The following is a 23,017-nucleotide window of genomic DNA, read 5'->3' on the forward strand; positions in this document are numbered from 1 at the left end:
AAGACGCCCCGCCAGCCGAGGGAAGAAACAGATGGCCGGACGCAGACTACGGATGGCGTGCCTGGTCAATGGCGAGATTGCCAAGCGTTGCTGCACACCACGGGTTGTGGGTCAAGACCCCAGAGACACCTCAACCTCCGGGCAGCCAGGAGGGATGTCAAGGACACTGAAAGGAGGACCAGATCTCCGAAGGGAGCCTTTGGAGAAGACGGAGCAGATCAGCTGCGGGGAAGAGCCGTGCTCCCGCTGCCATCGGCGGTCTTGCTTTCTAGCGGGATCTAGAAGAGCCAGGCAGATTCCTCCAGATCCAGACACGTCTGGGTGGAGCGAACGACCAAGGGTTGGGTGGCTCTGCCAAGCCCTCCAGCCCACCGTGCTAGGCAGGAAGCTCTTGAAGGCCTACCAGCCTCGACTTGCCAAGAGAGGCCGGCGGGGCGATGCAAAAAGCCCTCTTGCACGAGGATGCACGCCGAGGCTGATCTGCAGAAGCCAATCCTTCGGTTGCACCGTGTTTCCGGAAGGGATTCAGAACTTGGCAAGGCCCCCCGGTTGGGTTCAGAAAGCAGAACGAGCCCTTTTCATCCTTCCCTCTGGGGAGGGGTCCCTTTTATGGGAAACAGGGTTCTTGTCATCCAAGGCCTGGCTCTTATCCCCAAGGGCAGGTTTGGGGGCAGCTCTGCTTCCTCAAAGGGGAAACAAGAGGGCATAAAGCAGGGGCATCCAATCTTGGCCAGTTTTAAGACTTGTGGACTTCAATTCCCAGAATTCCCCACCCCAGCATGGCTGGCTGGGGAATTCTGGGACTTGAAGTCCACCTCTGAGAGTTGACGTCTGGGATCCTGGGAGTTGAAGTCCACAAGTCTTAAAGCAGCCAAGGTTGGGCACCCCTGGTTCAGCTCATCGTTCCTCCACTGTGGCATCTTTCACCACGCCTGAACTTCAACTCCCAGAATTCCCCCCAGCCACCATGTTGATGGACACAGAAGGGGCTTCTTTGAGGACCACCCCCCCTCTCGCTCGCCCCTCTTCCCGGACTCCAGCAGGCCACAAGAAGGCCACCTATCCCCACCCTGCATCAGTAGGTGGGTGGGTGGGGGGGCTTCCTGCAGGAAGAGGAGCTGTTTGCCAGGGGGAGGCAGGGAGGGGCTCAGGTGCTTGTCAATCTCAAGGCTCTGAATAGGCCCCTTTTTTAATGGATGCGAAGAAACAGAGAGACTGAACGGAAGGGGGGGGGAAGAGGGCAAGCAATACCCCCCCTCCCTCCTGGCCTTGCCAGGTTGGGCTAAAGCCCCCCCCCTCTTCCCCTTTGCAGGGAAGCCAAAACCAGGGCAGGCAGAACAACCCCCTCCTCCCCCCCCCCCCCGCTGTGGCGTGCCACATAAATCTCTGCGCCGGGACCTCCCTGCAATTGATAAAGCGAAACAAGTCTTAAATGTTTAACGAGCAAATAAACCTGTTAAGGGAGATGATTAACCGTCAGCCGCAGCTCACATTTCAAGGCGCCCTGGCCCCCACCTCCCCAATGGCGGGGTGGGGGTGGGGAGGGGGAAGGTCAGCTTGCTTGGGGGGGGAGGGGTGTGGAGAGGGGGAAGAAGAGAGCCTCCCCCCCCCCCCGGACACACCTGGGCCCCACCTTTGCAAGGAGGGCGAGGAGGGCCTTGGATGCCAGCGCTGGTAAAGGATCACACCCTGAGGTTAGGGAAGGGAGCAGGGGGGAGACTGGGGGGTGGGGGTGCAGAAGTAGGGAGGGGGGGGGCTTGAGAGAAGGACAGTGCCTGGGATGAGGTCCCCATACTGGCCTCTAAGAAGAGGGCCCGGCCACGGAGGTATGAAGGAGGCGTGGAAGGTACCAAGATGCCCACATATGCCTTTCTGGAAGGGAAGGATCCAGCAAGCTTTGCCAGTTCTGGGTGCCCCCATGCCCAGAGGCCCCGCCTGCTCGACCAGGCTGCCCGCTGCTTCCCTGTCCTCCGTACCCCCTCCTTCCCTACCCTGCCGACTGCCAGGGTCCGTGCCAAGGTCCACCACCCCCCACCCCCAGCAGAAGCTGCCTGCACAGGCCTAGCTGGAGGCGCCTGAGCCGCAGCCAAGAAGGCTGGCAGCCGAACAACTCCGAGGAGGAACTGGGCAAACGAGAAGCCGCCTCAAGCTGTCGGTAGGCAGCGGGAAAGATCCGGCACCGTCCCTCCCGCCCGCCACGGAAAAGCTTTGTTTACACGGGCAGTGTGGCTCCTTCTCACGGGACCAGCTCTGGAGCGCCTGGTGGGGAGAGGGGGAGTCGGGGAGGGGGGGGAACAATAAAGAATACATAAAGACGGATAAAGACCCGCCTACTCAGTTACGGGGGCGTGGCTTGGAAGAGGGGGGAAGAGCCCCCAGGTTGAAGAGTCCCACTGAAAGGGGTTGGGCTAGATGACCTACGGGGACCCTGCCAACTCTGTTAAAGGAGAAGACGGTGTTTCTGAGAGGCTAAGAGCCAGGTAGGGACTCTCTCAAATGAACCCTGGGCCTCTTCCTCTGCTTCTCAACCTTGGCCATTTTAAGTTGGGTGGACTTCAGTTCCCAGAATCCCCCAGTCTGGTTGGGTGGGCTTCAGTCCCCATAATCCCCCAGTCTGGTTGAGTGGTCTTCAGTTCCTAGAATCCCCCAGCCTGGTTGAATGGACTTCAACTCCTAGAATCCCCCAGTGTGGTTGGGTAGACTTCAGTCCCCAGAATCCCCCAGCCTGGTTGAGTGGACTTCAATTCCCAGAATCCCCCCCCCGGTTGAATGGACTTCAACTCCTAGAATCCCCCAGCCTGGTTGAGTGGACTTCAATTCCCAGAATCCCCCCAGCCTGCTTGAGTGGACTTCAATTCCCAGAATCCCCCAGTCTGGTTGGGTGGACTTCAGTCCCCAGAATCCCCCAGCCTGGTTGAGTGGACTTCAATTCCCAGAATCCCCCAGCCTGCTTGAGTGGACTTCAATTCCCAGAATCCCCCAGCCTGCTTGAGTGGACTTCAGTCCCCAGAATCCCCCAGCCTGGTTGAGTGGACTTCAATTCCCAGAATCCCCCCCCTGGTTGAATGGACTTCAACTCCTAGAATCCCCCAGCCTGGTTGAGTGGACTTCAATTCCCAGAATCCCCCAGTCTGGTTGGGTGGACTTCAATTCCCAGAATCCCCCAGCCTGGTTGGGTGGACTTCAATTCCCAGAATCCCCCAGCTAGCATGCATGGACATGGTCAACCCTTGTATGTTGCAGATACCTATCTCTACAGGCTACCCCCAAAGGGCACAGGTGAAGCTGCCGATGTCTTGACCCAAAGCCTGGAGACTTCAGCTCCCTCCACGCTAAGCCCAGGAACGACACGGAACAATTCCGCCAGAATAATTCAGCTCTTTATTTGCTTGCTGGGGGATTCTGGGAGTTAAAAATCCACACGTCGTCTTCCAATGGCCCCAGTTGAAAAACACTGGGCTAAACTTCCCGGGACGGTGGTGGTGGTGGTGGGTACCAAGAACAGCGCCTGACATCCAGAAGGCCAAGCTAGAACCAGATCTTCTCGGTTGCCCCAATCTAGCTGCCTCAGGATGGCATCCCACCCCTCTGAGCGTCAAGGCAGCCGGCTGTTCCACCTGTGTTACTACGTGATCCGTTATGGCCCGGACAAACATCCTCAGCGTGCCAGGGAAGGCGATGATCTCAGCCTCCTTACAGGAACTGGGTAGGTGGGTCCCTGCTGCCCTCCGAGGGGGAGAAGGTGAGATTCGAGAAGAGGGAATTGAGCTCCATTTGGCTGGGGGATTCCGGGGCTGGCTCTCTCGGGATCCGCAAGAAGAATCGCCGAAAGAAGGCAAAGGAGGAAGAAAAGGATCGTGTGAATGTAATCCAGCAGCTTGGGATTCAGGAAAAAACAAAACCTTCTCCCCACTTCGCCTGCCAGCCGACAGAACATACATTTGGACGGCGAGAAAACCGGCGGCAGCAGTGCACATTCAGCCTGGCTGCCTGGTCCTTCGCCACTTTGCCAGAAGTGTGCCATCCTCCGAATCGGAAAGGGAGGCTGGAAGGCGTCCAGAGCTTTGACGGGGACCAGAAGGGGGGCAAAGCGGGGGGGGGGGTCTCAGCCCACAGCATTCACCCCAAACACGGCTTCGGGGGAGGGTTGACTCGGCCGCAGCCCGAGAAGGCAAAGTTGCTGGTCCGTCGGGAGCATTTCCTGCCCTCCAAACTCCTCCCCGGTGTGGCAGGAGCCAGGGTGGCATTGCCAGGGATGCCCTCCCCACAAGGCGGGAGGAGGAGCAAGGTGCCAGGGGGAGCCAAGTGCCAGTGGGGCAGCTGCTGCCTTTTTAATTTTGTGTCTGCATTTTGTGCTTTTCAAAAATAGAAAAACCCGAACGGGGGAATTTGTTGTTGTTGTTGTTTCTTTGTGAGTCAAAGGGATGGCTCTTCCCACCGCACCCCCCCTGCTTCTCCGCCGAGTCTTCCTGCAGGCTGATTGGTTCTGTTTCTCCAAGATAAGGACTCAGGCTGGCGAGAGGTGTTGGGTTTGTGGATCTGGCAAAGGGCCGAAAGGTGCCTTGGTGGCTTCCACCTTCTCCTCCCTGTGGGTTTTTCTCTCTCTCTCTCCTTCATTCTCTCCTTCTCTCCGTCCTGCTCTTAGCCTGGAGCCAGCTCAGAGCTCCTTCTATTTAATCTTCATCTCTGAACCCAGGAGGGTTGCTCCTCCTCCTCCTCCTCCTCCTCCTCCTCCTCCTCCTCCTCCTCCTTCTCCTCCCACCAGCTACTTAGAGGATGAAGTGCGGCTGGCACCACCCACCCCTCCAAATGCCCCCTTTTCTTTCCCTTCTGATCTGCCTTTTCAGAGTCCAAAGGAAGCCTCTAGGCCTGAGAGGGTGAACCGGTGGCACCTGTGCCAGAGGTGGCACACAGAGCCTTCTCGGTGGCCACACGTGCCGTCACCAGCTGATCTTCTAGTTTCCGGAGCATATGGTCTTGGCGGGCGCTGGAGTGCCAGAAAATGGCCCCAAAAATAGCCAAAACAAGGGCCGTTTTCAGGCCATTTTTCGGCTATTTTCAGGCTGTGTTTTGGCCCCAAAACAGCCCCAAAACGGCCTGGAAAACAGCCAGAAAACAGGGGGGAAAAACTGGCTAAATACAGCCAAATATGCCCCCCCCAAAAAAACAGCCGAAAAATGGCCCAAAAATCCGGCATGTGCACATCGGCAGCTGGTCATCTGGTTTCTGGAGGGTTCCAGTTTGGGCACTGGGTGCCGAAAATGTTTGCCATCACTGCTCTAGGCTGCCATCCCAGGTGGGGGGGGGGTTAAAGACAGACCCCCTTGCTAGTCTCCCCACCCACCTTCCTTCCTCTCTTCCTTGCTTGTCTTGGGAAGGAACCACGTAGAATTAAGAGCTTCCTCAAAGCTGAAGATTGAAGCAGCCTCGCAGAGGAAGGAGCAGGCGTAGAAGCCCATCCATCTCCCAAGTCTCCAGCTTGGAAAAACTCAAGTAATAGAAGACCCCCCTCCCCAAAAAGACCTCTAGGCGCACCAGAGGTGGGACACCTACATGCAACCTTTTGGGGAGCCCTACAGAATATGGCCAGAAAAAAAAGTCGAGATGGTGTCCATCATGGATGGTGGACCTGAAGCCTTCTCTGGGATGCAAGTCAAGAGGATTGACTCTACTGGGAAGACATGACAAAGCCACTTCCGGCCAAGAAAAACAGCCACGGAGTCCATGAAGTCCTCGGGAGTGTTGAACCTCCCGGACTCAAGGGAGACTTTCCTATGGATCTCCAACGGCCACGAAACGCACCACGATTTCTCCAGATCGCCTTCCTCTAGTCCAGTGTTTCTCAACCTTGACGACTTGAAGTCCTGTGGACTTCCCAGAATCCCCCAGCCAGCACAGGTTGAGAAGGTTGAGAAACTCCCAGAATCCCCCAGCCAGCACAGGTTGAGAAGGTTGAGAAACACTGCTCTAGTCCATGTTCAACAACAAAGAGGAGTAGCTTATATATACCATTCGGGGATCCCCAAATACCTGCGTGAAGGTATCTCATCCCTTGAGAACCTTCCAGGCAGTTCTACCTCCTCCAGCAAGACGACGGTGAAGGGACTCGGGTTCGAGGAGATGACAACGGCTCACAAATTTGGGGTGAATGTTTCCACGGCAGCCATTTTTCTATCTTTCTGTTTTCATTTGGCATTCAAAATTAGCTCACCGTTTTCAGCCCAGTCTTAGAAACCAGGAGAAATTAAAAGGGTGGTGGATCCATGACAGGTAGCCCTGTTCATTTAGCGGCCGTCCAAAGTTACAGCGGACTGAAAAAAAGGGACCTACGGCCATTTTTCACCCTTATGACCACTGCGGCCTCCTTGGAGTTGCGTGATCAAAATTCAGATACTTGGCAACTGGTTCATATTTACGATGGTTGGGGTCCCGTGATCCTCCTTTTGCGACCTTCTGCCCAGCAACGGCCATACAATAATACAATAGAAGAGTTGGAAGGGACCTTGGAGGTCTTCTAGTCCAACCCCTTGCTCAGGCAGGAAACCCTACACCGTTCCAGATAAATGGCTATCCAACATCTTCTTAAAGACTTCCAGTATTGGGGCATTCACAACTTCTGGAGGCAAATTCTGTTCCCCTGATTTAATTGTTCTCACTGTCAGGAAATTTCTCCTTGGTTCTAAGTTGCTTCTCTCCTTGATTAGTTTCCACCCATTGCTTCTTGTCCTGCCCTCAGGTCCCTTGGAGAATAGCTTGACTCCCTCTTCTTTGGGGCAGCCCCTGAGATCTTGGAAGACGGCCATGGGGAAAAACGGATCCACTGAACAACCATGTGACTAAATGAAGAACAACTTTGACAAGGAAGGTGGGGGCAAAAGTCACGTAACAAACGTTTCACTTAGCGGCAATAATGTTGGGCTCAATTGTGGTCATAAATCAAGGAGGTTGGGGCTCAAGGGGACCTCGGAAAACCAGGAAATGTTCAGCAGTGATACCCAGCACCCCCCGATTCCAGGTGTCCAAAACTTCTCAACACCAAACTCTTTACTGGGACACGGGCCTCATCCTCTTTCATCGGAAGCCTCCTGAGAAACCCCTCCTGGTTCTGGAGACCTTCTCCTGGAGGACAATCGATGGCCTACTCCTCCAGAAGCCTGGCACGAAAGACCCCCCTCCCCCCCAAAATTGTATTCAATTAATTTTGCCGAGGGATGGGTGGATGGATGGATGGATGGATGGATGAAAAGAGAAAGCAACAGATGTCTTCCTTCATTGCCATTCCATGGTGTGGGTTTCAAGCCTCCTTTGCTCATCTCAAAGGGATAATAAAGCCCTCCTCCTCCTCCTCCGCTTCCTTTTAATTATTAAAAAAAAGGAGAGAGAAAGCTTCTCTGCTCTCTCCCTGTTGTCCTTTCCCAGCGGTGGTTCGCTGCGCAGAGAAGGGGGTTTCAGAAGAAAAAAGGGGGGGAGCGTTACTCTTTCATAAGCCTCTGCTCAGATCTCCAAAGCTTTGTGGAGCGTCTTCTGAGCTGGTGGGTCCCGTGGGGGGGGTGAGTCACCTTGCAAACGGGGCAGAAGGCTACCCTTCAGCAACCCAGACGGGGCCAGAGGGACCCCGGGGCTCCCAACACCCCCCCCCCCCAGATAGCAATAGCAGTAGACTTATATACCGCTTCATAGGGCTTTCAGCCCTCTCTAAGCGGTTTACAGAGTCAGCATATTGCCCCCAACAACAATCTGGGTCCTCATTTTACCCACCTCAGAAGGATGGAAGGCTGAGTCAACCTTTGAGCCGGTGAGATTTGAACCGCTGAACTGCTGATCTAGCAGTAGCCTGCAGTGCTGCATTTAACCACTGCGCCACCTTGGCTCATGGGGTCCTCTAGCACCTTCTCCGTAGGAACTCTGAAGAAACCCTCGCCACCTTCCTGAGGAGGCCCCACGTGGAGAAGACTACAACTCCCAGGAGGCCCCGGGTCATTTTGAGTTCAGCACCGCGGACAGATGTTGGACTCCAGAGCCCACACTGCCTGCTGGGACTTGTAGTCTTAGCTGTTCAGGTCTCTCTCTCCACCCGTTGTCCTTGCCAGATGACTATCTGGATTCTCCAAGGAGTCTCCCTCTGAGGAACCTCAACAAAACCACCTTTAGAAAAGGAGAGTGGGGAGGAAGGGTCACCCATCTTGGCACCTACCGTTGAATTTCAGCAGGAGGCGGCAATGATTCATCCCTTTTGTTGAAGGATGCCAATTTTTGTATTTAAAAAAAGCACTCTACCCATCCCTTGGGGGAAAAGACAATGATTTCGAGATTCGGAGGGCACAGCTATGGTGGAAAACATTGTCCAGAAGAAACATTCGCTCAAAACTAGAGGGGGGGGGAAAGGAGGGGAAGGGCCAAAAAAAGGACCCTTCACTCAGGGTAATAAAATATCTTAGGCCAGTCCAGAAGTTTCCTGAAGCTTCTGTTTCGAGGACTTTGGAAGGTTCTTGAAAACAGATCCTTGCCAAAAGCAGACAAGAGCCCCACCGCAGGCAGCTGGACAATCACAACCCATTTCCTGCCCCTCTGCCAGAGGAAAAACGGATGTTTGCCAGGCTGTTTAAAATAATTAGACCAGACCGAGAGATTTTCACCAGTCTCGTAACAAACCTCAACACGGCATTCTCGTCTTTTCAATATTTTTTTTTTGCAGCATTCGGGGAAACAAAACCTCCTGCCGATTGACTTGTGTTTTCACCAACAATTCCACCCCAATTTCGCCTCATCGTAGAATAGAAAAACGCCCGCCGATAAAAAGGCGTGCAGGGTGAAGACGAAGCCAGATTTGCTACCCTCAAACCCATCATGCGCGAGGCCGCCACTCAAAACGGCTGCTAAACCAGGCTGCAAATCCTTCCATGCATTGGAACAGAAGCATGAACCATCCCGGGTCTCGTCGTAAAACAAAACACAACCGCCGCCACAGAAGAGACCAAGAGACAAAAGTAATTCAACTCCCCTGGACGAATGAACGCCTGTGGTAATTCCACAACACCAAGGAAGCACGAATACGCTCTGTAGGCACAAATCCTTGGCTTACAACCGTTCCTCTAGTGGCCATTCAAGAGGGACTTTTACGTTTTTCACACTGACGACTGTTGCAGCCAGCAAGGTCCAGATTCACTTAACCAGCGTGTTACTATCTTATAACAAGTGCAGCGATTCACTTAACAACTGTGGTTGTAAATTGGGGTGACATTTAATTAAACAACGTTTCACTTAGGAACAGAAATTGTGGGCACCATTGTGTGATGGTATGCCAAGGACTCCCCGTAACACACTTGGTTTTACTGGCTAAAAGCAGATGTTTATTGTAAACAACTTTGCGTCTGGGTGCAAACTGCTCTTTTCTCTTTAAACTTGCCTGTTCTGAAAACTTTATGGATAAAGTTAGGAAGATGCTTCCCTCACTACAAGCTGGGACTCAAAGTCAGATTAATACATCGGAAATCAACACATGTTAGGCTTGACGAGGGGTGTTAGATTTTAATGTAATATGATTGCACATGTATACTGTCTTCTCTTATTTTTCTTTAAAACTAAGATATGTTAAGTATATTGATATGGAAGCATAAATACCATCAACATAGAAGGGAGTTTGCTCAGAAGCTGAAATACACCAATGAGAGGAAGAGTGGGAAATAGAGAAGAAAGATAGGAAGAGGGGGATAGGAGAGAGAGTAAGGGGGGAAGATGAGGAGGATAAGGAGGAGTGGAATGAAGAGAGAGGAGAAGGAGAAAGGAAGGGAAAGTAGAGCAGGAAAGGATGATGGAGGGAAGAAAGGATGTAGAAGAGTGGGAAACAGAGGAGAGAAGAAAGATAGGAAGAGATGGATAGGAGAGAGGGTGAAGGGGGGAAGATGAGGAGGATAAGGAGGAGTGGAATGAAGAGAGAGGAGAAGGAGAAAGGAAGGGGGAGTAGGAAAGGATGATGGAGGGAAGAAAGGAGGTAGGAGAGAGGTAGAAGAAAGAGGTGTATGGAGAGCAGAAGAGCTAATAATGGGTTTTTATCTTTCTGGGCGTTGATGACAAGAGGAAGTGATGTAATTACTACTTAATACAATAGGACAGTGGGTTCCCAAACTTGGCAAATTTAAGACTCTGCTGGCTGGAGAATTCTGGGAGTTGAAATCCACAAGTCTTAAAGTTGCCAAGTTTGGGAACCACTGCAATAGGATATTGGCTATGTAATAGTATACATGTGATTATATGTTATGAAAGTGGAAAATAAAAAAAGTATATTAAAAAAGAAAAGAAATCAACACGTTAGAATTATAAGATGGCAACAGTGGGGAAGAAGGTTTGGAGGCTACCTTAGACCAGCGGAGGTCTAATCCTTGGTTAAAGGTAAAGGTTCCCCTCGCACAGATGTGCTAGTTGTTCCTGACTCTAGGGGGCAGTGCTCATCTCCATTTCAAAGCCAAAGAGCCAGCGTTGTCCGAAGACGTCTCCGTGGCCATGTGGCCAGAATGATTAAACACTCAAGGCTGTTCCCTTCCCACCAAAGGTGGTTCCTATTTTTCTACTTGCATTTTTATGTGCTTTCAAACTGCTAGGTTGGCAGAAGCTGGGACAAATAACAGGAGCTCACTCCGTTACGCGGCGCTAGGGATTTGAACCACCGAACTGCTGACTTTTCTGATCGACAAGCTCAGCGTCTTAGCCGGTGAGCCACCGCGTCCCTTATCCTTGGTTAGTCTGCGATAATTCAGAACAGTTCAGCTCTACAAACTAGTATAGGAGTGTCAAAAAGCTATAAACACACATGCATCTAACGTGGAAAGGCACTTTTTCAAACCAAGACATTCATTTTCCAGGGGGTTGGACTAGAAGACCTCCAAGGTCCCTTCCAAGCCCCCACAATGCTACGATTTCATCTCTGTGTGGATTACAAATGGGGTGAGGACAAAGTTTCGCCCCAGACAGGTAAACCAGAAGGTGAAGAAGTGAACAGGGCAAAAAAATAAAATAATGGACAGGTCAAGAGAAAAAAACATGAGTTAATTGACTCTAAGAGGAACAAGAATGAATTAAATCCAGTTACCCTCATTCTTCACCATCTGGATTGGAATTTCCTCTTTTGAACTCATAAAAAACCCCATTCCTTGGGGAGCATTTGAACACCTGGATTCAGGTGAAAAACCAGGTCCAGGATCTCAAACGAAAGTGCTTCTTAGCATCACAGTTTACCTCCCCGATAACTTTTCCTACCATTCTCTTCTCACTGTTTTTATCTTACATCAAATCATTCGGCCATCTAAACCAGGACGGCCTGTTCCATAGAAGAACCATGTTCCACCGTATTTGGAGGTCCGAGGCCACCATCTTTCCCCATGCAAAGTGGGCTTGGAACAGAGGCAGACATCAATCAGAGAAATCTAGGCTGGGCAACCCCACCAAGAAAGACGTTTGAGAGCTAAAGAGCCAGGATAACAAAACAGGTGTGATGCCCTCGATGAAAACACCAAACTTTCAAGGTTTCTCCAAGGGTCTCTCAACCTACCAGAGGACCAACCTTCATCAAGGCAACCTATTCCTGGCCCAGACTTGCTCTCTGCAGGATGGGACTTAACTGGTGTGAGAGGGAGGTTCCTAAACTGTGGCCAAATTACATACACCCAGTTGTGGGGGGGTCTTCCCTGCCTCCCCCTTCCTTCGACCTCAAGGATGGAAAGAAGCTCGTTTAAAAAGATCCCCGCCCACCACCACCCCCTCCCCCGAGGGAGAGCTTCCCCGTTCTGTGGCCTAGAAGTGGAGCTCTGGCTTCACAATCAGGAGGTTTGTGAGTTTGATCCTAGGTAGAGGCAGATGTAGGGTCTCCTCCTGCTTGGGCAGGGGGTTGGACTAGATGACCTGCAAGGTCCCTTCCAACTTTGTTAATCTGTTAACACCCTTCGGGGAAAGCGAAGGAAGAATAATCTTCAAAGGCGAGGAGGGAAGTTCTGCGCCCCCCCCCCCGCGCCCCAATGGGGGCCAGATCTTCCCTGAGCCCTGGCCCCGCCCGGGAGGATGTAAAGCAGAGTCAGTCCCCCGGGAGCGAGGCGAGGCCAGCCCGGACCGGACAGGAATCAGCCGCGGCTTTGGCTGCCCTCCGGCTCCGGAGGAGCGCGGGGGCGGCTCTGGAGCAGCGCGGGGGCGGCGCCCCGGAGGAAAAGCCTTTGATCCCACCACGCTCGCCCGAGCAGCAGCCACAACCGACCGGAATCCTCCGCCTTCCTGGACCGGCACAGCCGCCCCCGAGATGCCCGGGCTTCCTTTCGCTTTTTGGGGGGGGGCGAGGGGAGGAAGAGGAGGAACCCCCGCCCTGCCCCAAAGCCTCCGGGCCTGCCTGGCTCGCCTGCCGGCGCTTCCAAAGGCGGAGCTCGCCCGGCAGGTAGAGCCGGAGAGAGGAAACCCCTCCGAGGCCCCCAGAGGTGGCAGGGGGCGGGCGGGGGGCGCTTGGCCAGTGGCCCAAGTAGAGGGAAGAAGCGGCGGAGGCTGCGGGGGGAGAGAGGAGGGGCTGCTTCCACACCACCCCGGCCGTCCTCGCTGCGTCTCCCAGCCTTCCCTAAGGCGATCGCGGCTCCGCTCGGCCGGGGATGATGGGGCTGGGAGTCCTTCTGCCAAGCCCCCCCCCCTCCCCCGCTCCATCCGCCCAGCCCTGTTTCAGACCGCCGCTCCCTCCGCCTCCCGGGCGCTTCGCCTCCTTTGTTCTCCGGCGCCCCCGCCCCGCCTGCAGCCCCCTCCCCCCCAAGAGCCCCGTCGGGTCCCGCGCCTGCCTTACCTGCCTCCTTCTCCGCCTTCAGCGCTGGGCCGACGCGCCGCTTAGCGAGGACCGGGAGCCGGGCGCCGCCGCCGCCAGCGCCGCAACAGCAGCAGCACCAGCCGACATCCGTGGCCGGAGCCGCCGGGCCCATCCAGCGGGCGCGCGCTCGGTTGGCTCGGGGCGCTGTCCGGCGAGGCGGGCGAGGGCGGCGGAGGCGCGGGAGCAGCGGCTGCAGCGGGAGGCGAGCGAGGCGGCTGAGCGGCGGGTTACCGACGGCGGCGCCCCCGCCCTGCGCCTTCCGCCCCCGCGGCTCCCTCTCCGCCTCGGCCCTGCCTGCTGCTGCTGCTGCTGCCCATCCTCGTCTGGCCGCCGGCGGAGCGGAGCCAGCCGGAGCTTAGCGCGGGCGGGCGGGGCGGGGGCCGGCGGAAAAGTTGGGGGGCATCACGGGAGGCGGCGGCGGCGGCGGCCGGAGACGCGCTGGGGCTTCCCCCGGGAAAGCCGCGCCTCTGCCAAGCCCAACAGCGCCCCCTGATGGAGCGCCACGGAGCGGGTGGGGGCGGGGCGGGGGGGTCCGCTCCCCGCCCCGACCGGGAGGAGGTGGGGACTGGGCGCCCTCCTCCTCTTCCTCCTCCTCCTCCTCCGCCGCCCCCTCGTCCCAAACCCGCCTCGGAGCTGCTCCGACTGCCCCGAGGATCGCCCCAGCCGTCCAGCTCCCCCATCCCGGGATCGGTGCCAGTCCAGGGAGGGGGGGGTGCGCCCCCAGCCGGCGGCCTTGCAGAAAGTAGGCTGGGTCGGGAGCGTCCCCCGCGGCCTGGGGAGGGTGCGGGAGAGAAGGGATCCCGAGGCAGCCGCGCCGCCTGTTCCCCGCCTGGTCCGCCCGCAGGGAAAGGCTTCAGGCGGGGGAGGGGGGGGGCGCTGGTACCTCGGCTGAGCTACCTCCTCTCCGCTTTACCTGAACTTCGGGGCAGAGAACCAGAAGACACCCGGTGCCTCCCTCAACGGGGGATCTTGCGCCTACAAGTCTTCGGGTCTCCTGGCCGGGTTGAGAGGGGGAAGAAGTTGCGGAAGGGGGTCTTCTGAGCAAAGAGAACCAAGGGTAGAAGATCGAGCTTGGTGCCTGACATGGAGATCTGGTGTCCTGGAAGTTCTACCCGCAGGGGTGAAATCCAGACGGTTCTGACAGGTTCTGGAGAACCGGTAGCGGGATTCCCCCCCCCCAGAGAACCGGCAAATACCACCTCTGGCTGGCCCCAGAGTGGGGAGGGGAGGGGGATTTTGCAGTACCCTTCCCCTGTCACGCCCACCAAGCCACGCCCATAGAACCGGTAGTAAAATAATAATAATAATTTCGCCACTGTGCCTCCAGAGTTACTTTTCTGGTGTATAACAATGCTCTCAAAATCACACCTGCAAACGTCACACATGATGTGCTGGTGGAACAAGGCAACTTCCTTCACTGCTAGCAGGGATGATGTTATCTAGTTGGGTCATGAAACGTCTGAAGAAAACAAGTTCAGAGAACACAAAGGACCCCCACAGTCCTCCTCCTCTTCCTCTTTCTTTCTCTTTCTCCCCCTCCTCCTTCTCCTCCTCTCCACAAACCCCTCTCCCTTCTAGCCCTGGTGATGTTACCTAGTTGGGTCATAAAACTTCTGAAAACAGCCAAGTTCAGAGAGCACCAAGGAGCCCATAATCCTCATCCTCCTCTTCCTTCCTTCCTTCCTCCTCCTCTTCTTCTTCCTCTTCCTCCGCTCCACAAACCCCTCTCCCCTCTAGCCCTGGTGATGTTACCTAGTTGGGTCTTAAAACATGTGAAGAAAACAGCCAAGTTCAGAGAGCACCAAGGAGCCCATAATCCTCCTCCTCTTCCTTCCTTCCTCCTCCTCCTCCTCCTCTTCTTCCTCTTCCTCCGCTCCACAAACCCCTCTCCCCTCTAGCCCTGGTGATGTTACCTAGTTGGGTCATAAAACGTCTGAAAACAGCCAGGTTCAGAGAAGAGCAAGGCGTCCTGCTTCCACTCTCCAGGTCTCTGCCGTTCTCCGGCCAGAATGAAATGAGAAAAGTACCTTGAACTGTCCAAGTTTTCCTTTCCTTTCTACCACATCCCAAACTCTTTGATTTTTTCTGTTTCGGTCTGTCGAATGCCGTAATTCTTCTGCCAAGACGAATCATATATCAGTATCGATACTCTTCTCCTGCTGGCCTTTGCAAAGGCCAAACACATATTTATTGGCTGATTCCAGAGGTCATCCTGATTCTCCAAGCCAGATGTTCCTGGGAGGAGGAGAAATTTATGAACAGCCTTTCTGCAATTTTAGCAACTTTTGTGGGAATTTGATCCACTGCCAAATTCTGCGGAGACGATAATGCCCCAGCTTCTCTGCAAGAGGATGGAGGGGAAGGCCAAAAAAATAAAATCCCTTTTCAGCAGATTTTAACACCAGAAAAAGAGGCCCATTGTGTTGTAATATAGTTCCTTGTGTAGGTGTGTGTCACCCATTGTCCAGTTCATACTAGGGCATGCAGAGCCATGCTGAATCACACAGGAGAAAACAAACTCCATAACATCCTGATAGTGCATAACATAACATCCTGAGATGTGCCCTACCATTGACGCCCAGGATTTGACCATATATAGACTGAGCAGTAGATTAGAAATTGTACTTTTACAGGCTGTTTTTAACCACATGCTATTGCTCCTCCTGCCTTTGTCCTATCTCAATAAAAGGGGCTCTCAGACCCCCAATCTGGGTCGCTCCATCCCGAGAAAGGTTGTGTCCTGTGTTTTCTCAACATTGGCCTCATGGGCGAACCACGGGAACATCACACCATTGAAAGAAGAAGGATTTGGTCACCAGCTCTTTAGTAACCCCAAGAAGATTGCAAGCTGAACTCATAAATTTCGACATACTGTATAAGCTGAAATGATTTTTTAAAAAAAAATGAATTTCAACATGTAAGTGAATGAACGGAAGAATGAATGAATAAATAAATAAACTGATATAGAAGCTGAACTAATTTTTTTTAAATACAACTAGTCCCGGAATCTGAATGCAAGAATTAAGTTTCCTCTTGCATCTTCTGTGGTCAAAGTTTGCAACGAGAAAAAACCAAGAACTTGAATGAAATGCTACGATCCTTTGCATTTGGCAATTGTCTGGGCTTATTGTTTCTGGATTACAAGTTGTTGTTTTTTTAAAGATGTTGAACTGTTAGTTCCTTATTTTAGAGCATGATAAAGTATTTGTTCCTCTTTCTGTGCATAGTTAAAAACTTGGTCTTTCTGGAAATGAAGAGGCTGGGATTTGACAGAAGAAATGCAGAGCGGTTTCTGTGTCACTGTCCCATCCCAGCCACCCCCATCTCTGTGCAGTTTCGTGCTACAAAATGCAAATGCTACCTCTAGGGTCAGCCACCCCCCCTATCTTGGAGTACCAGGATGCCCCTTAGCTGCCCAGCATCCCTCTTCACCGCCTTCCATCAAATTCTAGAGCCGAGGTGGCGCAGTGGTTAAATGCAGCATTGCAGGCTACTTCAGCTGACTGCAGTTCAGCAGTTCGGCTGTTCAAATCTCACCGGCTCAGGGTTGATTCAGCCTTCCATCCTTCCGAGGTGGGTAAAATGAGGACCCGGATTGTTGTTGGGGGCAATATGCTGACTCTGTAAACCGCTTAGAGAGGGCTGAAAGCCCTACGAAGCGGTATATAAGTCCAACTGCTATTGCTATTCTTTCAAACTTCCACAATGAGATCAAACTTTCTCATGTTGGCAGCCTTTTTTGATTGCTCGGACAATGCCATTCCTGCTCTCCATTCCTGCCCGAGCAGGGGTTGGACTAGAAGACCTCCAAGGTCCCTCCCAATCCTGTTATTCTGTCATTCCACCGTGCCTCATTTTGCTCTTCAGCTTTACGCAGCTTTTCCTCCTCGCTCACCTGGATACTCTGCCCTGAAGATTAAAAGGCAGGGAAAATCAACAGCCAAAGACCTCAAGGAGTGACTTCTGGAGTCGGAGTATCTCATTAGTACAGCCTTTCTGAATCTGATCCTCAGTCCTCTGACGCTCCTCAGCTCTCTGGGTCCCCCATTCCTAGCCCCCTTTGTTCTTATGGTATTTTGGGGGCAGGGGGGGGGCTTCCTAGGCATCCTTTGGGGCCGAGGCCAGCGCAGGGTTTTGTGAGAGAAGCTGGCTCTCTTCCCTTCCCCGGCAACTGCTGGGAGCCAGTCCCTCCTACATCCCTTTTGCTCAGCACTTAAACAACTACAAATTCAGCCCTGATAAACCCAGCCGTGTCGCCATAGTAACAGCAAATCAGAACCGCTTTAGGGATGCTGTGGTTTGGCCAAGGAGATAAAACACTTTCCGCCCCATGCTTTCGGTCGGCTAAGCCGTGCCTGATAAGTGAAGCGGGGGAAAAAGGGAGGGCTAGTCTTGCGCCAAGCCGCAGAGGCCGACGCCTCCTCCTCCTGATCTCCTCTCCCATCTTTGCAACTGCTCCCCCCACCCAAAAAAAGCAGCTGTGGGGCCGAGAAAGAGCTGGGCATAGGTAGGCCTCGGAACTGGACACGCAGTTCTTCTTCTGGGCTACCTCCGCTTAAAGATGCTCAGGACACGGCAACGTCGAGGCTCAGAAAGAGGTTTTGTGGCTGCTCCGTGCCCTCCAAAGCCACATGAATGCCAGCGTTGGCACAATTTCTCCACCGAAGGCTGTGGGTCAGATCTGCCAAACGAAGCACGAGAAGAGGAGACTGTTACTCTGAACAGGAATAGCCGTGAAGTGTCACATTCATGGAAACATACAAAGCCACAGGCTTCATGCCTTCGTGGTAGCCCAAGCCCAACCAGCGGGTGAGAACTTGGTCCAATCTGCCAATCACCCACAGCCTGCCTTCAGCACAGGGCGGTCTTAAACCTCGCAACTTCGAGACTCGTGGACTTCAGCTCCCAGAATTCCCCAGCCAGCTCTGCTGCTCTGCTGTCGGAGGAGTTCTGGGAGTTGAAGTCCACAAGTCTTGAAGTTTCCAAGGTGGACAGCTCTTTTTTAGGTGGTGAGAGTCAGGAAGAGGACAGCAGGGGAATATCCAGGATTCCTCTCCGTGACCAGATTCAGGAAAGAGACAGAGAAGTGTTTGGAACTCTGAAAAGAGGATTTTGAAAAGAGGACTTTGAGGTTCTGCCGAGCAACCTTGGAGATTGTTGTTGTTGTTGTTTATTATATTTATATGCCGTCCTTTCCCCCCGAAGGGACTCAGGGCGGCTCACAACTCAAACCAGGGAAAGGGGGATACAGACAAAAAATTAAAAAATGACACATAACAATGCATAATTTAAAACACACCACAGTCATACCATTCGAGACGGGGGCAACAGCTCTTTAGCCCCAGGCCTGTCGGAACAGCCAGGTTTTAAGGGCTTTGCGGAAGGCCTGGAGGGTGGTGAGGGTTCGAATCTCACGGGGAGTTCGTTCCAGAGGGTCAGAGCAGCCACAGAGAAGGCCTCCTCCCCCTCCTCCTGGTAATCGCCAGTCGACACTGGCCGGCGGATGGAATTCGGAGGAGGCCTAATCTGTGGGATCTAATCGGTCTAGTGGAGATGAAACATTGATGGGGTGGAGATGAAGCACCAGGAGGCAACCCGGAGATAAATTTGCTCTGGAGGTGAAACACCCTGGTAGGTTGAAGAATCTGCCAAGGTCAACCTCCTCTCACTTGTTGGGCTCCAAAGGGGTTAGAACTACATGTCCAACCAGCCACCAGTTTGACCATGGTTCTACTTGGTCACAGGTAACGGACCAACGTGACGTAAATAGGGAGGGCCATTAATAAAGTAATAGAATAACAGGGTTGGGAGAAACTAATTCAGATTATCAGAGTTGGAAGGGACCCTGTAGGCCATCCAGTCCAACCCCCTCCCCCCCGCCCAAGCAGGAGACCCTACACCATCTCCAACAAATGGCAGTCCAATCTCTTCTTGAAAGCCTCCAATGATGAAGCTCCCACAACTTCTGAAGGCAACTTCTGTTCCATCAGTTGATGGTTCTCACTGTCAGAAAGTTCCTCCTTACGTATTTCCAGGTTGAATCTCTCCTTCTTCAGTTTCCATCCATTATTCCTTGTCTGGCCTTCAGGGGCTTTGGAAAACAGGTTGACCCCCTTCCTCCTCTCTGGGGAAGCCCCTCAAAGACCAGGCAACCTGCTCCCTTCACTGCTGGTCCTTCTAGGATTGCAACCATTAGTTTAGCAATCAGAAGTTACAATGGCCCTGAAAAAGTGACTTGGCTTCTTGGCCACCAGCAAGGATTTACGAGAGTGGCCCCATCCCTGGGTCGCCTGCTCCAGATTTGCAACTGACAACCGACATCACCAGGGGGGTCTGCTTAACAACAGCAGCAATCACTCAACAACCACAGCACTAAATTTCACAAAATGGGTTGCTGTAACTCACACAAACAACCGCCCTGCTTAGTGGAGGAAAGGCTGGTGCTTTGGAGAATAGCTAGACCCCCTCCTCCTCTCTGTGGCAGCCCCCTCAAATATTGGAAGGCTGCTCTCCTGTCTCCCCTGGCCCTTCTCTTCCCTAGAAGGTGATGAGGTGGCGCAGTGGTTAGAGTGCAGTACTGCAGGCTACTTCAGCTGACTGCTGGTTCGGCAGTTCAGCTGTTCAAATCTCACCGGCTCAGGGTTGACTCAGCCTTCCATCCTTCCAAGGTGGGTGAAATGAGGACCCGGATTGTTGTTGGGGGCAATATGCTGACTCTGTAAACCGCTTAGAGAGGGCTGAAAGCCCTATGAAGCGGTATATAAGTCTAACTGCTATTGCTATTGCTATAGACTAGCCAGGCCCAGCTCCTGCAACCGTCCATCGTATGTTTTATCCTCCAGTCCCCTAATCCTCTTGGTTGCTCTTCTTGGAGGTCTTCCAGTCCAACCCACTGCTCAAGCAGGAGACCCTACCCCATTCTGGACAAAGGACTGTCCAGTCTTTGCAAATGCTACAGATCTCATATCTGGATTCCCCCATTCACCTTCTGCCCTACTAGATTCCTTTAAGAACAATAGCTAAGGGGGCCATATAAAAAATAAGGGCGGTGGCCCTCCCTCCCTCCCCCACTGTCAATCACTTGGAAAAAATAGTGGAAGAGAGAGTTCCCCCACTCCTGCATGAAGTCGATCTGCACCAAGTTGCTGAAGCTTAATTGGGATAAATTAGTGTAATGTATTGAATTATTTTAAAACACAATTACATTTTATTAGCCGTCACTTAAGGACCTTAATGGATTAGAGGGGGAGGGGAGGAAGGCAAGCAGAGTTAACCAAGTTAACCTGTTAATGGGTCAGTGGAGCTTTAGCTTGGCTCTGCCAATCCGATGCCCTTGGGGTTTGAGGGGTGCTGGGAGTTGTAGTCCCAGCGGTCTGAATATGACCCACAAGTGGGTGAATCGATGGGCTGGCCCTCATCACAAATGACTCAAGATACCTCTTCTTGAGGATGAGGAAAACATGGAAGAGAAGAGAGGAAGAGGTTGAGAAAGAAGGAGAGAGAGAGAAAGGAAAAAAGGAGAGAGAGAGAGAGAAAAGAAGGAGAAGGAGAAGGAGGAGAAGAAGAAGAAGAAGGAGAAGGAGAAGGAGAAGGAGAAGGAGAAGGAGAAGGAGGAGAAGAAGGAGAAGGAGAAGGAGGAGGAGGAGGAGAAGAAGAAGAAGAAGGAGAAGAAGAAGGAGAAGAAGGAGGAGGAGGAGAAGAAGAAGAAGGAGGAGGAGGAGAAGGAGAAGGTGGAGGAGAAGAAGAAGAAGAAGGAGAAGGAGAAGGAGGAGAAGAAGGAGAAGGAGAAGAAGAAGAAGAAGAAGGAGAAGGAGGAGGAGGAGGAGAAGAAGAAGAAGGAGAAGGAGGAGGAGGAGAAGAAGAAAGAACTAGGGGTGACATGATAGCAGTATTCCAGTCTTTGAGGGGTTGCCCCAAAGAAGAGGGAGTCAAACTATTCTCCAAAGCACCTGAGGGTAGAAGCAGCAGCAATGGGTGGAAATTAATCAAGGAGAGAAGCAGTCTAGAACTAAGGAGGAATTTCCTGACAATGAGAACAATTAACCAGCGGAACAGAAGTTGCCTCCAGAAGTTGCGAATGCTCCATCGCTGGAGGTTTTCAAGAAGAGATTGAACGCCTCTTTGTCCACAATGGGATAATATCTCCCGCTCGAGCAGGGCTGGTGGTGGACTAGAAGACCTCCAAGACCCAAGGAGCCAAGGTGGCGCAGTGGTTAAATGCAGCACTGCAGGCTACTGCTAGATCAGCAGGTCAGCGGTTCTAATCTCACTGGCTCAAAGGTTGACTCAGCCTTCCATCCTTCCGAGGTGGGTGAAATAAGGACCCAGATTGTTGGGGGCAATATGCTGACTCTCTGTAAACCGCTTAGAGAGGCCTGAAAGGCCTATGAAGCGGTATATAAGTCTACTGCTATTGCTATTACCCCTCCCAACCCTGTTATTCTGTTATTCCACCCGTGGGCTTCAGGCTCTGGACTGGAGTGCGTTTGTGGAGCGCTAGAGGGCAGCCGAGGTTAGGCTTTGGAGCAGAATCCGGGCGCGTGGGAGCCAAGGGCAAAGGGGGGGGGCTGAGGCTTCAGCTGGAACGAGCAGGAAATGAGAGCAGGGAAAGGGGGCTGGAGGCAGAAACCAGGCCGTCTCTCCTTCCAGAGCTGGCCGGAGGAGGCCATGAGGAGGAGGGGAGCCATTTCCTGAACGATGAAGGCAAAGAAGCAGAGATGGTGGGACTCGTTGGGCCTGTGCAGGTTATCTAGGTGTGTGTGTGTGTGTGTGTGTGTGTGTGTGTGTGTGTGATTCACTTCCCAACAGTGATAAAAAGGGTAAAATCAGGTTCACCTGCACTACCACTCATCCTGTGTTCATGCACTATATCAGCCCTGCAGTGGTGGGATTCAATTTTGTGTTAAATAATGTTTATTACACATTTTAAAAAAAACAAAACAAAAAAGAAACAACGTTAATAGTTTCCTTCTATGCAACATTTCCTTTTTTTTTCAGAAATATACTTTTTTATTTTCCATTTTCATAACATATAATCACATGTATACTATTACATAGCCAATATCCTATTGTATTAAGTAGTAATTACATCAGTTCCTCTTGTCATCAACGCCCAGAAAGATAAAAACCCACTATTGGCTCTTCTGCTCTCCATACACCTCTTTCTTCTGCCTCTCTCCTACCTCCTTTCTTCCCTCCATCATCCTTTTCTACTCTACTTCCCCTTCCTTTCTCCTTCTCCTCTCTTCATTCCACTCCTCCTTATCCTCCTCATCTTCCCCCCTTACCCTCTCTCCTATCCCTCTCTTCCCATCTTTCTTCTCTCCTCTGCTTCCCACTCTTCTACCTCCTTTCGTCCCTCCATCCTTTTCTTCTCTACTTCCCCTTCCTTTCTCCTTCTCCTCTCTCTTCATTCCACTCCTCCTTATCCTCCTCATCTTCCCCCCTTACCCTCTCTCCTATCCCTCTCTTCCCGTCTTTCTTCTCTCCTCTGTTTCCCACTCTTCCTCTCATTGGTGTATTTCAGCTTCTGAGCAAACTCCATTCTATGTTGATGGTATTTATGCTTCCATATCAATATACTTAAAATATCTTAGTTTTAAAGAAAAAATAAGAGAAGACAGTATACATGTGCAATCACATTACATTAAAATCTAACACCCCTCGTCAAGCCCAATATACAACATTTCCATATTCAGTATACATCCATTATATGGGCATTCCCCTCCCCCTCCCCTATATGCCATTCTCTTTACAGGTAATTCCAGTGTTTTTATACATAGAAATAGATTCATTTCTTGAGTTACAGTCATTCATTGGATGTCGTTTCCATTGATACATATTTATTACTAATTTCTAACTCCTGCATCTTCTTCGTTTAGCAATAGCAATAGCAGTAGACTTATATACCGCTTCATAGGCCTTTCAGGCCTCTCTAAGCGGTTTACAGAGAGTCAGCATATTGCCCCCAACAATCTGGGTCCTCATTTTACCCACCTCGGAAGGATGGAAGGCTGAGTCAACCCTGAGCCGGTGAGATTTGAACCGCTGACCTGCTGATCTAGCAGTAGCCTGCAGTGCTGCATTTAACCACTGCGCCACCTTGGCTCTTTAATCTTTCCTTAAGCTTTACACCTGTCCTCTAACCATTTATAGCCTTCATTCCATACCTTATAATAACCTAGTTCTCCT

At 52.4% G+C, this 23,017-nt stretch overlaps 1 protein-coding gene across 2 annotated transcripts in view; it reads right to left on the minus strand.

Annotated features, from left to right (window-relative positions):
- Positions 1-12,950, minus strand: part of RAI1 (retinoic acid induced 1) — a 120,076-nt gene extending 107,126 nt beyond the window's left edge. For both annotated transcript variants that reach the window (XM_087701729.1, XM_087701728.1), the window contains exon 1: positions 12,806-12,950. The gene's annotated coding sequence lies outside the window, so the exon portion shown is untranslated. The remainder of the gene's footprint in view (positions 1-12,805) is intronic.
- Positions 12,951-23,017: the final 10,067 nt, after the last annotated feature.

Source organism: Thamnophis sirtalis, unplaced genomic scaffold (assembly GCF_051295495.1).
Source record: "Thamnophis sirtalis isolate CommonGarterSnake01/CBP01778 unplaced genomic scaffold, rThaSir2_p1.2 scaffold_14, whole genome shotgun sequence".
Lineage (NCBI taxonomy): Eukaryota > Metazoa > Chordata > Lepidosauria > Squamata > Natricidae > Thamnophis > Thamnophis sirtalis.